General features: G+C 34.8%; 1 protein-coding gene across 1 annotated transcript in view; it reads right to left on the reverse strand.

Moving 5' to 3' along the window:
• ATG5 (autophagy related 5) overlaps window positions 1–16,511 on the reverse strand; it is a 77,167-nt gene that overhangs the window by 22,762 nt on the left and 37,894 nt on the right. The window lies entirely within an intron of this gene.

Raw genomic sequence — 16,511 nt, forward strand, 5'->3', positions numbered from 1 at the left:
ATGAAAGCTGGCATTTCAGGTCTAAAAAAATACAGCTTGTCTACTTAGTGTTCTGTTGTTAGGTCTGTTTTAATTCAGGTGAAATGAATTGGAGACTCACTATTCGCACCCAGGATACTTTGGAAGTGAAATAATTTTTGTAAAGAGAGGTAATGATCAAAGTATTAGTTAAAATTTTAGTGGTTGTATGTGCATTATTTATATATTTAATGTACAGCGCTGCGTAATATGTTGGCGCTATATAAATCCTGTTTATTAATAATAATAATAATAATATGTATACATGTATATGCCAGACTCATCCATCCTTCCCACCACTCCTCTTCTGCTGCCTCTCTTTGTAGTTCTCCTTATTGGCTTCCATTTCACCTTAGAATCAAATTCAAGCTCCTGTGCTTTGCCTTCAAATCCCTCCACAATTCTTGTCCCACCTACCTTTCTGACCTGATAGAAAAATACTCCCCTGGCCACAATCTCCACTCACTCAATGATCTACTAATGATTTCCCCACTCATATCCATGTCACATGCAAGGCTCCAAGACTTTTCTAGAGCTGCCTGACTCTTTGGAATGGTCTTCCTCGTCCAATGGTCTTCGGCTTGCTCCTACTTTCTGCTCATTTAAAAGATCACTAAAAACCCATCTTTTCAAACTTGCCTACCCATTATCTTCTGTTTCTTAAAACCCTCACTACTTACCCATCATTCCATATCCCTCCCTCCTAGTTTGAGCTGGTTCCCCACCTCTTAGATTGTAAGCTCTTCAGGGCATTGTCCTCTCCTACTCCTGTGTCACTGTCTGCATCTGTCTGTCATTTGCAACCCTATGTAATGTACAGCATTGCATATTATGTTGGTGTTTAATAAACACGGTTTATTATTATTATTATTATTATTATTAATAATAATAATAATAATGAAAAAAATCTGAAAAAAATGAAAAACTGTCGTGGGAATTATTGAAGGAGATTCTCCTTGCTTTTTAGAAATATTCTTCCAGGGCAAAAAGGTAAAGGAGCACAAACAGTACAATAGAAACTGACTGGGGTTTTAACTACCCTTTATTTATCAGACTTTATTAACTAAAAAAATATACATATACTTCTTAAAAAGTGAAAGTATTTTTATGTGTTAAAAAAATTCTGATAAAAACAATAAATCTCATTTAAGATAACAGAAAGATCTCTGTCCTAGATAATTATGTTGCAAAGTGTCAACAACTAGCTCCCAGCTGTGGTTCTTAAACAGTTATTTATGAAGAATGTGATAAAAAGCAGGGCAATCTGCCAAGAGTACACAAAGCCAAAACTCATCCTTAAGATACATTACATAGGCCTTTTATTGCAAACTAGCTGGTAAAACTTATAGATCATACCACTTCCCAGCTCCTGTGCCTCTTTAACAAGGGTATGCCACAATTATTTATATGAAAAAATATAATAACCTGTTTTTTTGTTTTTTCATATTTGCTGCAACAGTCCTTGTCTTGCTATGTAGCACAGGTGGCACATGCATTCTTGTTACATGTATTTATTTGTGAAGTCAAAACCAGAAAAAACTTCCAAGGACCTATTCCTTTACATTGAAGTGGACCAAATGCCTTGAAACACTGTAAACAATGTTCAGTCCGTACGGAGCCAGCATGTTTTGGGTGTACAACATGTGAAAAACAGTAAGGCATTGCCAGCAATTATGTAATCCCAGGTGCATCTAGAGTCTTGAATAGTAGGTAAAATAATCATTTAGCTAATTACATATTAAATATATCAAAGGTATTCTGCTACATAAACTCATCAAAAGACACCAGGCGTATGGAAGTCTTTTATAATGCTTAACCCAATCCATTCCAATCATTTGGTAATAATAAATGTAATATATTTACACAACAGTGAAAAGTCTTCATAGAAAAAAAGGCGATCATTGCCCGACCCTGGTGTTTTAGCTGCTAATTTTTATGTCTTTAAGCATCTATAGATCAGAGAGAACGTTCCAGGCAAACATTTTATGGTCAGCCATTTTGAATTTTCATTGCCCTTTTCTGTATCAGAAGAGAAGTAAGACTTGTCTAGTCCTCCCAATTCGTTCTCTTTTGAGTGGATATTCACAATCAACACTTTGTTGCCTTTTATCCATTTAAACTCTCACAGAGGACATTATGAATAAGTTGAACACACATTTGCAGATCTCGCATTTAGTTACTTCTACATAGCATGATGCACATGTGATAATCACAAACAATTAAAAAAACCTAACTACATGAGCATTTTATATGCTTGCCATCTACTGTAACTCTACATAATCTGATATTCTTCTGATGATCACTTTTAGGACTGTTGATTATGTATGACCAGCTTAAGGATCCATTCACAACTCTGTGTTGTTAATTCTGCCCCATGCATTTAAACAATGTGTTTCTATAAATCCCTACAGAAGGTGTTTTGCTTAGGAATACAACATGCACAGTCTTCAACCCAGAAACTGTTTTGGGGTAGGAAGAAGTTGTAGGCAGGTGGCAGCCCCTGTATTAGTGATTAAGTGATTCTAAGATGTAAGATAGCTGACAGTGTATTAGTGACCCAACTATTCAGTAACCATTCAAAAACAGCCAGGTGGTTACCAAAAAGTGCCGGGTGGTGCACCAAGCTAAAACAGTACACTGATGCATGTTTTTTTAATACACTAAGTGCCCTAGATGTAAACTACTAGAGATGTAAACTTGTATGCCTTACACATGCTCATGCAGATTTTGCCATATATGATCTATTGTACATTTTATGGGTACCACCCATTAAACATTGAAAATGAGCTTACACTCCCAAACAAATATGACTGAGATTTGACTTCATTTTTGTAATACTTAGCATTGATGGCAACTGCCATTGGGCAACACTGTAAAATATACATATACTAATTTTATCTAGAAGTTAGAAAAAAAAAAAGAGCTGAAATCTTGCTAAAAGGAGTAGTGAGGTGCCATGAATATGACAAAGAGTAACATATTACATTCCTTGTGCCTGTTAAACCATGTCTAAAATTCCTGCATGATACATCGGGAAATGGTATTAAAAAAGTGTTACGGTAAAAATGACACAGTGACTTGTCAATCATGGGACTTAAAGCAAGGAAATCACACATTTTACTTTAGTGATTCATGAAGTGACCACTTAAGGCCATGTAAAAAACAACTGCATTTATTGAAAATTAAATTAGAGAGTATATCACATTACAGGTAGCTTGCCTTCTATCTTCTTATCATTATACATAATCTGTAATAGTTGTATGTTATTTCTAAAAGAAAGAACACAATGTATTACCAATCTTGGTAAAGACTTCTAAATGTGATGCTTTCTATTGGTAGAGGTTTTGGTGGCTGATTTGGAGTTTCTTTGAAGGGTTTACAAATCTGCTTTGAGTGAATGCTTCTGAATGTCCGATATTACCAGTGGCTATACTATACTCTAGTCTCAATTCTTTAATGTTCTGGCTGTAATTTTGACCCCCACTTTCAACAGTTCTGAAGCATTTGCATTGGTGTTTTGAATGAAGCAATTTATGAAGGGGGGGGGCAATATTCCTGTCTGTACTGGTAGCGGAGTTCCGTAGACTGTAGTGACCAGCTAGTCCTCATTTACCATTGTTCAGAGATGGGATTGGAAAATATTTTTGTCTACCATAGTGGCTGGGTGCAATTAGCTTATTCTTAGCAACTATTTTGCTGTGGGACAAATTTGGTGCTACCTGTCCACATTCTAAAGCTCCAGCCTACCATAGTGGTAAAAAAAATGATTGAAAAGGAGCATCGTCACCCTGGGACACAAAGAACACCCCCTCCATAATATAGGGGAGGGTGTTCTCTGGTCCACAGATTACAGGTAAAAAATGCTGAATACAGCACAAGAGGTTGTCACTTTACAAGCTTTTTGACAAGATTACCAAGTATATTCTGAACTTAAAAATCAGCAAAATGTATCAATTTGCGGCTGGTTTTGCATTTCCAAAAGTGTTTTACCTTGACAACTATAGCTGGAGTTTGGGGGATTGATCTTCTATATGTAACATGTGAAACTGTTCATTAAGTTTTGTTGAATTTGAAACATATGAAGAGACTAGGTAACCACAATTCAAGTCAAGCTTTTGGTTAATGTTCTCAGAACAGCTGCTTTGTGAATACATGGTCATTTTTACCTTTATAAATATTAGCCCCCACCAATTGTCTCTACTGCCAGAATGTGTCACAAAGCTGAATGACAGTGCAAAGTCTTAGATCAGTTGTGTCCCTCTGGACAAAAGGAGCAATAGGCATGCTTTGAAAAGAGCATAGAGGGCGAGTTTTAAATCTCCATCTAGTAACTTAAGCCATTCAGAAGCGAAGATGAGGAAGGAATAAAGGAGAATATCAACTATTGAGTTACTAGTAATGCTGACTCACCAACAGGCTGTGAAAGATCTGGGGGATTAAAATACATGGGCAAAGGAGAGAGTACATTATGTGGCACCTTTTCCAATCAATTTTTAAGCAGGTAATGCATTATTTATGTGGGAGGCGTTAAATTATAACACCTTCACACAACTAAAATATTAAGGAAACTTAACAGATTCTCATTTATGAATGGAAAACATGTTTCCCTTAAAAAATGATAAACCTCTCTGATATATACATTTTGAAAAACAATAATATTCATGAACAAGCTGCCATGTAAAAATGTGACAAGATGACTTTTAGAAAGATCTCATCCTTTAGGTATACTCTGCATTGGCATCAGCACGGTGCACAAACACATTTACAGGTACGTCCAATGGTTTATAAAACCCTTATGAGACTTTATTCCAATTTTAGGTTATTTTAAGTAATTTTATTCATGATATACCAAAGAAACAAATGCACCTATATTTCAGCATTTCTTTGTAGATTTAATGTGTCTGTCCCAGCAAACCATGACCATAGGAAAAGGTAGCATGAACTGTTATCCTATGATGCCTACAGTTACGTGACACTTTTTTTTTTTCTTACTTCTAAAGGTTGACTCAAGTCCAAACTTTCTAACTTTGAGATAATAGAAAAAGCAAAGACCACACTCGCTGCTTTTTTTAAAAAAAAAAGTCACACATTTTTATACCTTTATGACTTATAATTTAGGGTCAGAAAATATAAAAGATCAGTTTTGACATCTTAATTATATTTTTATTCATAGGGGGTCTGTTTATAAAGAAGTGAATCTGATATTCACTGAAACATCCCCTGGCAGAGAATCTTCCAGGTCCATGCTTTTCAATGCCAGTAATAGATTATCCATCAGGGAATGTTTAAGTGAATGTCAGGTTCACTGCTTTGTGTAAAGACGCCTTAGTGTATATTATTCATATATATATTGCAGTCATATATAATAAGTAACATGACTACAGACAGCTAATAGTTACAGTTCCCTTTACTAAGGTAAAGAACAGTGTAAAATATTGATTATTTCCTGCAATAAAATGTTAAATTTCAGGCCACTAATGGGAATTTGAGGCTTTGGATAGTCTGCTATTTTCCTAAACATGTTCATTATGCTGACCACATAATGTCCAAAATAACTATCTAATAGTAGTTTTGTAGGGATAACCAATAAACACGTATGCATACATCTGGTTTTGCACTATTTGTTTCTTGTAAGAAGTGACTGAGGTGTTGTGTCTAGACACTGTTCGACTACAATTCACCTCATAAACTTAAGCAAAAATTCTATTCTTAATTCCTGAGAAACAGCTCACAACTTTCTCATATCTTTACATTTAACTCAGCATCACGGTGCTCTTATATCCTCACACAAATTTGTTGGAGTGAATCATCTTTACAAACAACATATAAATATTCTATATAAATGAATATCCGACATTAAAAAATAAATAACATATGTGTGATTGAGATTAAAAAAAAAAAAGTTATATTTATACATAGACAATTCTGCAATATGCACTGAAAATGATCTAGGACTGAAATTAACTATAAGATTTTTTTTTCTGGATCATACGAATGAAAACAACAAAACCAGAATCTCATTATCCCCATGACATATTAGAACACTAACCAAAATAGGTGTCAGCAGTGTTATCCTGCTATGAAGAAAGCTGTGAGCATATCTGGTTATTACACTACACGGTAGGCAACACAAGTCCTTGAGATTCTAGTTTTCATTTCATTACCCTGAAAGGTAAACAAGGCTTCCTGTAAGAGCAAATACCCGGGAAACTGTAAACTTACCTAGACAATAGTGGAATGATTTTCCTGGAAAAAACGTCTGGTAGAATGATGTGAATCAGAAGACAGAACAGAATCTCAATATTATTATTTAACTTATCCTTCGATAAGTTTTAGTAAAAAACATTTAACTGAGATATACCCAGTATGTGAAAGGTCTCTAACCTGAACACATTAGACATGTAAACTTTTTCTGATACTTCCTGTGAAAACTGTAATTATTTGCCAAGTGCCACTTCAGCCTAAACAAAAACTAAAAGTGGAATCTGGTGGCTCCTGAAACTTTTACATATTTGTCAGTGAATACAGCTGATTGATGAACTCTGTTAGATAAAAGATCTAAAGCATATGTTTAAAAAGTAATGTATCTCCTTTGCTTTGTGCTGCCTCATGTTTAGGCTTGCAATTTAATGGTAACACTATAGTAATTAGCTGCTTTGAGGAAACATACTTTACAACATTTTCGGCGGACTTTCTTTCAGGAGGAAGATAACTAGGGTCTTACAAATTCCTGGAAATGACGCATTTCAGGACTGGAGAGGAAAATCTATAGCACATTAACAATGGCCACAGTGAAAGTAACTGTAAAAAGGTATGACTAATATGCTGCTGGCTCATACACTGTTTGATCTACTTATGGGTTATAAAATGATCATGTCTCTGCGTCTGGCAGAAAAGAATGTGTTATCGGACTGTTTTATAGTCACAAACAGCACATGCGACAATAACTAATTTTTAAAAATACAAAATTCCCTGATTGCAAAAGGTTTATTGTTCAGCTGCAGACGAATTGAGAAATATTTGTACACTCACTATGCAACGTGTGACTTATTCTAGGCACATGCTTCTAAAATGCTGCCTTTTAGGTCTGGCACACTTGAGAATCTGTAGAATACATGTGTATGCAAATACTCTGAAAGAAGTCTCAAGTAGGAGAAGACAGGATGGAGAACCTGCCACCAAAAGCACATTCATAGAGTTTTATGGCTCACCTCATGTATGACCTATATTCTTTTATAAACGATCACTGAGGTGAGATACAAAAAGAGATGTAAAACCTGTGTTACACCAACTATGTAAAATGAAAGTATGTTTGTGTAGAACCATTAAAACGATCAGCTGAAATAAAAGAGAACGAGGAGAAATTATGAAAAATATTTTCCTTTGATGTGTCTTGGTCAATTCTGCCTGTGTAAGTTTTCTTTTATCTAACCTTTTTTATTGTAAGACATACATAAATGATAAAACAAAGTGGTGACTAATACTAGAGATTTATGTTTAAATGCAGCTTGAACTACAGGTTCCAGCCAGGTCCATATAATTAATCAGAAACCCAACAATTGGGAGTTTGAAGAAAAAAAAAATTAGAGAATGGAGACGTTTGGAAAAAAAATTACAGCAGATTAAATGATAAAATCTCAAGACTATCAAGATGATCTGGAGTGTAATGTACTGCCCAGTGTCAGAAAACTTTGTCTCACAATTGCAGGTCATTTGTCTCCCTCACAAAGGGCAACAAACAGGGGCATTAACTGAAGCAACCAAAGAAACATTAATTTATTGCAATACATTTTATATATCTTTATATTTGTGTGTGCTTATGTTTTCACTGGTACAGCATTGACCTAATTCATTTATATGATCTGTTTCCTTGGGGTCATGCCCAATGAAGTTAGAGTTATAAGTGCTTTGAGATTGTGTTAAAATCTGATAATTACATTTTGAGATCCAGCAGTCTAGCATTACAAAAAGGCATAAAAGCTACCATTGCTGACCTGTACAACTGAAAATGCCATCTCTCTGCCATCATACTCCATAACCATGGGTTCTAGCTTGACCACCATGTTTGAATTACTTGACTTCTGACTTTCCTATATATCTTTCTGATTTATACAGACAGTGGTGCAAACAATACAAATTAAAAGACCCACTTGACAGGCGGACAAACAGCAATTTTAAAGGGAAATCAGAAATGGCAGATCCTTTTGTCTCTTAAGAAAGGTTTAGCCAAATGGAGCGTTTTAATTTAAGATACACAAAAATGTCAAAGTTCTTCCTTAATACAAAGACTTATTTACTCACACGCATACTGTAAATGAGATCTGTGAGTTTTGACACCTTACAAAAATGATACAGGTACTGTAAAAGTTGAACTATATAAAAATAACTTTTTATCCTGCCTTTTGCTTATGAGTCCTTTTTTTGGAGATCACATAGAACAACAGGTATATTTCTCAATAAGGTTTCAGTTAAAAAGTTTTGTACTAATGATTTGGTTAATAATGTCCTGAGAATTTAATTTAAAGCTAAGGACAATCATAATGTAAACTTGATACTGGTATGTTTTCGGTCAACCCAAAAATTTCCACCGTGTGAAAATGAATGTGAGGCTATCACACCTTTAATATAGAGAGGGTTTTGAAAGTTATTATGCCATTTACTGCTGTACTTACAACCTCAAAAAAACAATGGTTTCCAAATGAACTACTAAGTGTGATCCAAATCAGAAACTGCTGTTGAAGTACAGTAGACTTTGACATATCATCTATGTATTAAAAAGCTGAATTTTTAGTACATGTGCTACACCAGATAACCACTAAGCACAAAGCCTACGTAGGCAGAATCCTTGCTTAAATTATTTTTTAAACATTTTATTTTTAAGTTATATAACAAACAACTCAGCATAAGCTGAGGTAACTGCAGTTACAAAACTCAGCATAGCGCTGTACAAAAAAATCACAGCATATAAACAAATACATACAGACAACTCCGTTATCACTTCAATACAGTAAGACAGTCATCTTGAATTGGGTATACATTAGGAAATCCCAGCAAACCATCTATTTACAGAGCTCACAGGTGTCAGTGTATCACCAGCGGACCCTCCCCCGCTTGTGGATCCTCTTGGGGGTCCAGTAGGTTCTTATATTCTGGCGATTCCTGGAACATAATCCAGGGAGCCCAGGTATCTATAAATCTCTCAGATTTATCATTTACCAAATATTTCACCAACCATCATTTGTATACTTTCTGGGGCCACTCATTAAGATGTAGCAAGAAAAAAAGCCGGATCATCCCGCACAGGTCTTGGAGGCATTTTTTGGCAATTTGGAAATTTGGTAAATTCTATTTAAATATTGCAAACCTTTAAAGCTGTCAGCCTAAAGAATATTTTGGAAATGTTATCATTATGCTGATGAGAACCAGGCCATTTTTGCTTGCACTACCCTCTAGGATAGCAGTAATTAAAGCAATACAGCCTTACCTAAATTTATATATTATATTTATTATATTTATTATTTATTATATATATTTATATTTAATATTTACATGACAATACTTATAAGCAATAATGTAATTCACATTTTTAAGGACAGTGGGTGTGGTCTTGCAGAATCAAAGTTACTCCCAGGAGCACAATAGTACCCTCAATTACCTGTAAACCAGGTTCCAGCCCATTTCCAGACTCAAGCAAAACAACTTCAGACATTCAGAAACATAGACATCATAGTAGCCAAGATACTAAATAAGTGATGCATTCAGTTTCACTAAAATGCACAAGGTCCATGTTATTTGGGAAAAAAACATGTACATAATTTAAATTGATAGTCTTTCAAAGTGGGAGGATCCAAATAAGTTTTTGTCCATCTTCAGTACTAAAGCTTGATAAGAGTTAGTAGCGTATGGTTGTACTCCTTTACTAAGTTGTATACCCTGAAGAGCTGAGGAACAATCATAATAAAGGTCCTGCATGTAAAGAGGTTTCGCCAGGACAGAAATTATAAGGTAGATAATAAAACATGGAGGGATCTGACTGTGGCTAAATTTCATAATCTTCTTTAACCAAACTACATAAAAAATACCTTTTATGCATATCCTGGAAATAAAACCTTATATAAAAAGTGACCTTTAAAGTAGTGCCTTACACATTCACATATTTTGTTCTTGCATCAACAAAACAAATATTAAACGTTAAAAAAAAAAAAAGAAAAAGAAGGAAATGCATCCAGTCACTAACACTGGGGGTGGCAGCTAAAAATAGTAGCAACAGTCCAAAAGGAGGAAGAGATCTATTTTTAAAGAGGAAGTCCACAGATAGAAATAGCAGGATGTATAGGCAAGAATTGGGTAGACTATTTTGCTTTCCCCATTAAAATCCTTTGTAATTAACTATCGTCATATATCACCATCTTTAGGGAAATATTATGACATTTAGCTGTAGTATAAAACAGCAAAGACATGCTGCAAGAAACATTTAGTGAAAAAATAATATGGAGTAAATATGCTGCACTCAAAGTCTACTATTTGCCTTCATACAAATTTTACATTGCAAAACTAAACAGTGTTTTATATGGCTTCTCTAAAAGAATGCATTATTTTACCATTCACTCTGCAATCTCACCTTTTTCAGGTCTGACCATCTAAACTAAGTCTAGTACACACACACGTGTTTTGAAATTTCTCCCAGGAACATTGGGGGCCAGGATAATCACCTGGCATCAGCCGTTATTGCTTGGATTTATAAAACGCAAACTTAGGTTTATGTTACATTTATGTTTGTAATAGCATTAGTACTCATGGTGTGCCCTTCAGAAGAAATATTGCATGAGTTCTTACGGCAAGTGTAAAACTTTATGCTAAAATTTCAGCATAGAACATTCAATGATCTGCCAAAACATTGAAACCACCTACCTAATACTGTTTTGCCCCCCCCCCCCCCCTTTTCCTGCAAAAGCAGATCTAACTCTGTGGTCAAACTGCTCCATATAGAAGTTGTGATACACTGTGTGTTTCACACCTTTCTCTTATCACCAACATCTGATTTCAAGAATGTGTGCTAAAATAGCTCTTCTGTGGGATCAGCCTAAATGGACTAGCCCTCTCCATGTGGACCAATAGGTCTTTGGTGTTCATAACCCCAGTTTGGAAAAAAAAAAGAAAATCAAACATGTGGCAGACCGTTATCTAACCTAACAATCCAATTTATTAATTATGATTGTTATAATAAAGACTTGTATCTCTGTATGTGTCATTTTCCTGGATTATGATATTATATTTCATTTTTTATTTTTTTTTGTTACTACCTGTATACACAGTTTATTCTCAGACAACCTAATTACATATACGGTGCTTTTTGATACTGAATGCTGACTAATTTTTCAGTTTACCAATTATAGCCACATACAAATTAGCTACAAAGTTGCTGCAAAGTCATCTTTCTGAAATTTCCTTGTAACAATAAAGAACATAGTCCACTTTCTTTTTCTAAGGTTTGTAAAATATGCATGAAAAACATTTAGTCTATTTTGTCATTAAACATTTTTTCTGCTGCTCGAATGTCAGTGTTTGGATCATACAAAAAAAAAAAAAAAACACTTGAGAAAACTGATTGCATTACCAGTATAAACATATTGAATCTGCTTTCGGGATTCTGCAAGAAAAAGAAATGGTTAGGAAGTTTACATTTTTTAAACAGAATGATTTGGGAATATTGGAAACTGATAGAATGAAAGTTTTATTTAAAGAAACAAGATTTATTTCAGCGAGTCAAAGAAGCTCTTTTAACACAAGTCATTTCATTGAGATGAAAAAAAAATGTTGCTGGATGTGGATATAAAGAGGACAATAACACATGAGTCGTTGCTGCATAATGAACAGAATTATTACAGTTCCAACATAGCATGTTCAATCATGCAAAGCATTAGATTTTGGCTACTTTATTCAGCAATAGATCAGTGGAAGTTTTGTCAAATATGCTGCCAGAAAAAAACGTAAGCTTACTTGCAATGATTATTTTTGCTTAAAAACAAAGTGGGACATATTTAATATAGTCTGTTATCAGCATTATTACAGCAAGTTCTGTATTTCGAAATTCCCTGTATACTGTAGTCTTAGTCTTAGAGAGATACGTTTTAACCCTGCAAATCCTATCCCTCCTTTGTGCTTCTATTCCTAAGTACCTACAGGTTCCCAGGTGTCATATGGTGGCAGGATTTACCTAACGTAAAGCAGAACAAGTAGTTTTTTACTCAATCAGCTTAGGGACAGTGCAGGGAAAACATTAGCACTATCAAAAAAAAAAAAAAAAAAAGTGCCAATGCTAGGGGGGGTGAATGTCAAGGGTTTGGGGATCAACTTCATAAATGATGACATCAATGGTCTAAAGGAGGGTGTCTTATTAAGTATACAAGAGGGAGGGGTATTTAAAACCATATGAGTTAAAGTTTAAGCATTGTAAGCACCCCAGGCGCAATATGTGGTTTGTCCTGACCCCTGTATCTGTAGCTAGAGAAAGTTTTCTAGCGAAATATCCCTTTAAAGGTCTATGAACTGAAACAAAACATACAGTACTAGGAACAACTCTGCATAGAACCTAGTCTCATAAAAGATCCATAAACATTACCCTGGGGCTGAGACTTGAATTTATTATAATTGTACAACTATTGTTATTAGTATATTTCACGTTTGATGTATAAGGATTTCGCACTCAAATATATAATTTGCCTTAAAAAACCATTTTTTCCACTTCGCTATATTTCTACTAAAGGGTTGGCAGCCATACCTTTATTTTATTATTTAAGTATTAGAAGATCCAGTTTCTTCATTTCTCTCTTAAAAAAAATAATCAAATTTTGAATACAATTTTGAATCCCTATAAAGTTACCAGGATATGATTTTTTGCCATGTTGGCCACATAAGGGCTTTTTAGGATTCAAAAAAGTAAATAGATTATGGCATTTGCATATAAAAGGCAAAGAGAGTATCTACTGGACAGTCTTGAAACTTGAAGGAAAAGAGAGAGTCAAGGATTTAGACTTGCTCAAAGGAACCCCGTTTTAAAAAAAATGTAGGATTATCTTTTTGAGTGGGATGCTGCCTTTGGTTGTTATCATCACAGGGAAACAAACGTTTTCTATACAAACTGCTGTTTGCAGCTGCTTACTGCTGTGTTTCCTTTGATCGGTGCAGCATGCCCTTGCAGACAATATTTGGGCTAGATGGGTCTCATGTGCAGGCATGTGTTGTTTGCTTTGTTAAGGGGACACAATAGGGTGGTGCTATTAATACTTTAAGGGTCCTTGTTTTATTTATATTTGGACCTTAGACCCTTTTTGTGAGTAAGTCTAATTTTTCCCTGCTGTTATACATAATTACCTAAATGTAACTTAAAAGTGAAAATCTTAAAGAGTTTTAAATCGAACTGGTTGTGTTATTTAGCTGATGTCAAATATATCTAAATGAAATGTTGCTTCCTCTAATAAATCTCTTTGGTTGGCAATATGTTTTGATTCATGACATGACTGTTCCCTTCTCATATGACTCATAGTCCTATTTTACTGGAGGTGGTAGAAGTTCATTTTAGTGAAATAGCTTAGAAATGCGGGACCAGCATGATTTACATAGTTTAAATTATAATATAGGTTAGACCAGCAGACACCACCATGCCCTATACCAAAATTCTGCTAAAACGACATTTTTCTCATGCTATCTAATAGTCTATATTTCACAGTTCTCTCTTAGCCTTCCTCACCGTGTACATTAGGTCTACTGAAAGAACTGAATTGTGAAAACACTTCAGCTATCTAAAAACCATTAAAAAAAAAAAAACAGTAAAACTGAACCACATTTAAAAAATGTAAAAAAGCTTCAATATCAGTCAAAAGAAAATGAATAGTTATTAGACACACAGCAATAGCAAACAATAAAATAAAAGATTAATCATGACAATAAATACCAATGTGATATCATATATTTAAATAATATTTTTAGGTTTTTCCAGGGAAAGTCACTGAATTGTATCTGTTTATCCTGTAAAGGGTTTTCTATCACAGCATCATAAAAACAAGTAGACTGCCATCACTGCTGGTATCAGTGTGCTAGGGTAGTTTTCGGTACATGAATACCGAAAAAGTTTAAATACCTGCTTAATCATTTTCCTAAACTACAATATTCTTTATTAGTAGGCTGAAGGAAAGTGTGTCTTTTGGGAAAGAAAAATAATGGAATACCATCTGTCACTTACAGATGTAGCAGACAAAGTTAAGCCCTTATATATAAATACACAGAGGGAACTACTAGAAAAAGTCAGGACGTAAGAAGTGATCACGTCAAATTATTTCAAAGAAAGGCAAGAAGCAGAGTTTAGAATTATTAGGGCAATTGGTATTGCTTGCTTACCCACAATTTTACATACTTTACCCGTAAAGTATGAAACAAATGAATGAAATAATTTCTTATCTGATGGAGATCCAAATATTCAATTGGGGGGCATCATGTGAAGTCCCAAACCACAGGATGCTCATCTAAACAGCTAATAAAACATGGCAATGACTGACTGCTTCCACTATATTTTCTTTGTCTTTGATATATTTATTACACAGCATACTCATATTTGTTTTGAAGTTACTAATAAATATTTAAAACTCTCACTGTGTCCTTGCTATCTCAAGTTTGTTTTTCTCTCCAGCTCCATATTATTTTTCATTCTCTGCTCTTCACTAGACCACAGACAACTCCACACACACCTGGACCAATACTGAGAAAACTACTAAACAATGAAACTATGTAGTGATAATAAACAATGAATAAAATTTCATCACCTAATACCATTAGAACTGAAAGATGCACATTTTCACACCTGGGGATGCAAATAACCCCATCTTTCATTCCTACACGTCAGTGTTTTTTACTGTATTTTAAAATCAAAACCATCCAAAAAAAAAAAAAAACACACTGTATGGCAACACATATAACCTATTAACGAGAAAAACTAAGTTTGTTAGGGAATGTTTTGAAAAGCACATGTCCAAGCACATCTGTTGCATTTATGGGAATACAAGCAGTGCAGTGATGCCCTCTTCAGGTATAAAAGCCTTACTGCATCAGACGGGTGGGCAGTATAACAGTATGTACAATCTACATATGTGCAATATTAGTTATTAGGGCAAAAAAAAAAAGTAAACTTTGGCTTAGAAAAGCGTGTGTGTGCCAGCGTGGCCTTGTCCCAGTGGGTAGATTTCTTACATTTCATCCGCCATCACTTTCAATCAATGTGATTATGGTCATCAGGACAGAGTGGAGATGTATCCCTGAGGGGACACAGTAAAAACTCTACTAAACCTTCCACACCACAACCACAAGAGAGGGCCTCTTAAAGTCTTATTGGTATGTCCCTTTTCTTGTTCTCTATAACAAAAGAGGACCTCCTTAAAGTCATATTTCTATTTAGAGAAATCAGTATTTTCTCTTTAATGTTTAAAATCTGGGTGGGAAGAAGCTGTAGGCAGGTGACAGCCCCTGTGTTGGGACCCAACTTTTCAGTAACCACCCAAGAACAGCTGGTTGGGCACTGAAAAGTCCAGGCTGGTGCACCCGGCTAAAAAGATCTAGGGAGAACACTGGGTAAATGTACAAAACAATGGGTAAAAATTTAAAAACTGTAAAAAGACAGTATGTAATAGAGTTTGAATTCCTAGAGAATACATAAAAATTAGCCAAAACTTTAAAACCTCCTGCCTAATATTTTGAAGTGCTGATACAGCTATGATCCCTCTGAAGGTGACCTGTGGTATCGGACACCCAGATATTAGCAGTAGGTTTTTTAAGTCACATTACCTCTTTTAGGTCTACCTCATTCCTAAGTATGAGGAATGAGGTATCCAGGTAAAATGATGATGATAAATAAAAGCAGTACTAACTTATCCAGGTAATATTCTTTATCTTCCATATCATCACTATAGTACACAAGTATACAGAACACAGGAATGTGGGCATTACACATCAAACATGCAAGATACTGCAAGTTCCAAACTTTGGCCTGCATTTTATGAATTACATATAAAATTAATGTGGTACTCCTACTACAGAGTCCTACGGAGGGTCACTAATAATAATTCCCTTATATCTACCATAGTAACTAGACAGAGCTTATATCAAGTGGTTATACTGTGCACAAAACACCGAATATACACACTCATTATTAGGAAATAATATTTTTAAGGCATAATAACGCAATGTGACAACTGCTTAAGCATCAGGCAACATTCATGGTAATAGTTGTAATTTCCGTTACCAATTAATCATTAGTTTCACAATGAGTAGTTATTTTGACATTAAGCATTTCTGTCAATGTTATATCTAAAGTCCACAACCCCTTGCCAAAGGAACACACTAAAGTTTGTTCAGGGACCGCACATACAGCAGAGAGGTTACGGTCACACAATCCAAAGTGAGACCATTCAAACAAGCACTATTTGACACAGATAATATATTAA

The sequence above is a fragment of the Pyxicephalus adspersus genome, chromosome 4 (genome assembly GCF_032062135.1).
Source record: "Pyxicephalus adspersus chromosome 4, UCB_Pads_2.0, whole genome shotgun sequence".
NCBI lineage: Eukaryota > Metazoa > Chordata > Amphibia > Anura > Pyxicephalidae > Pyxicephalus > Pyxicephalus adspersus.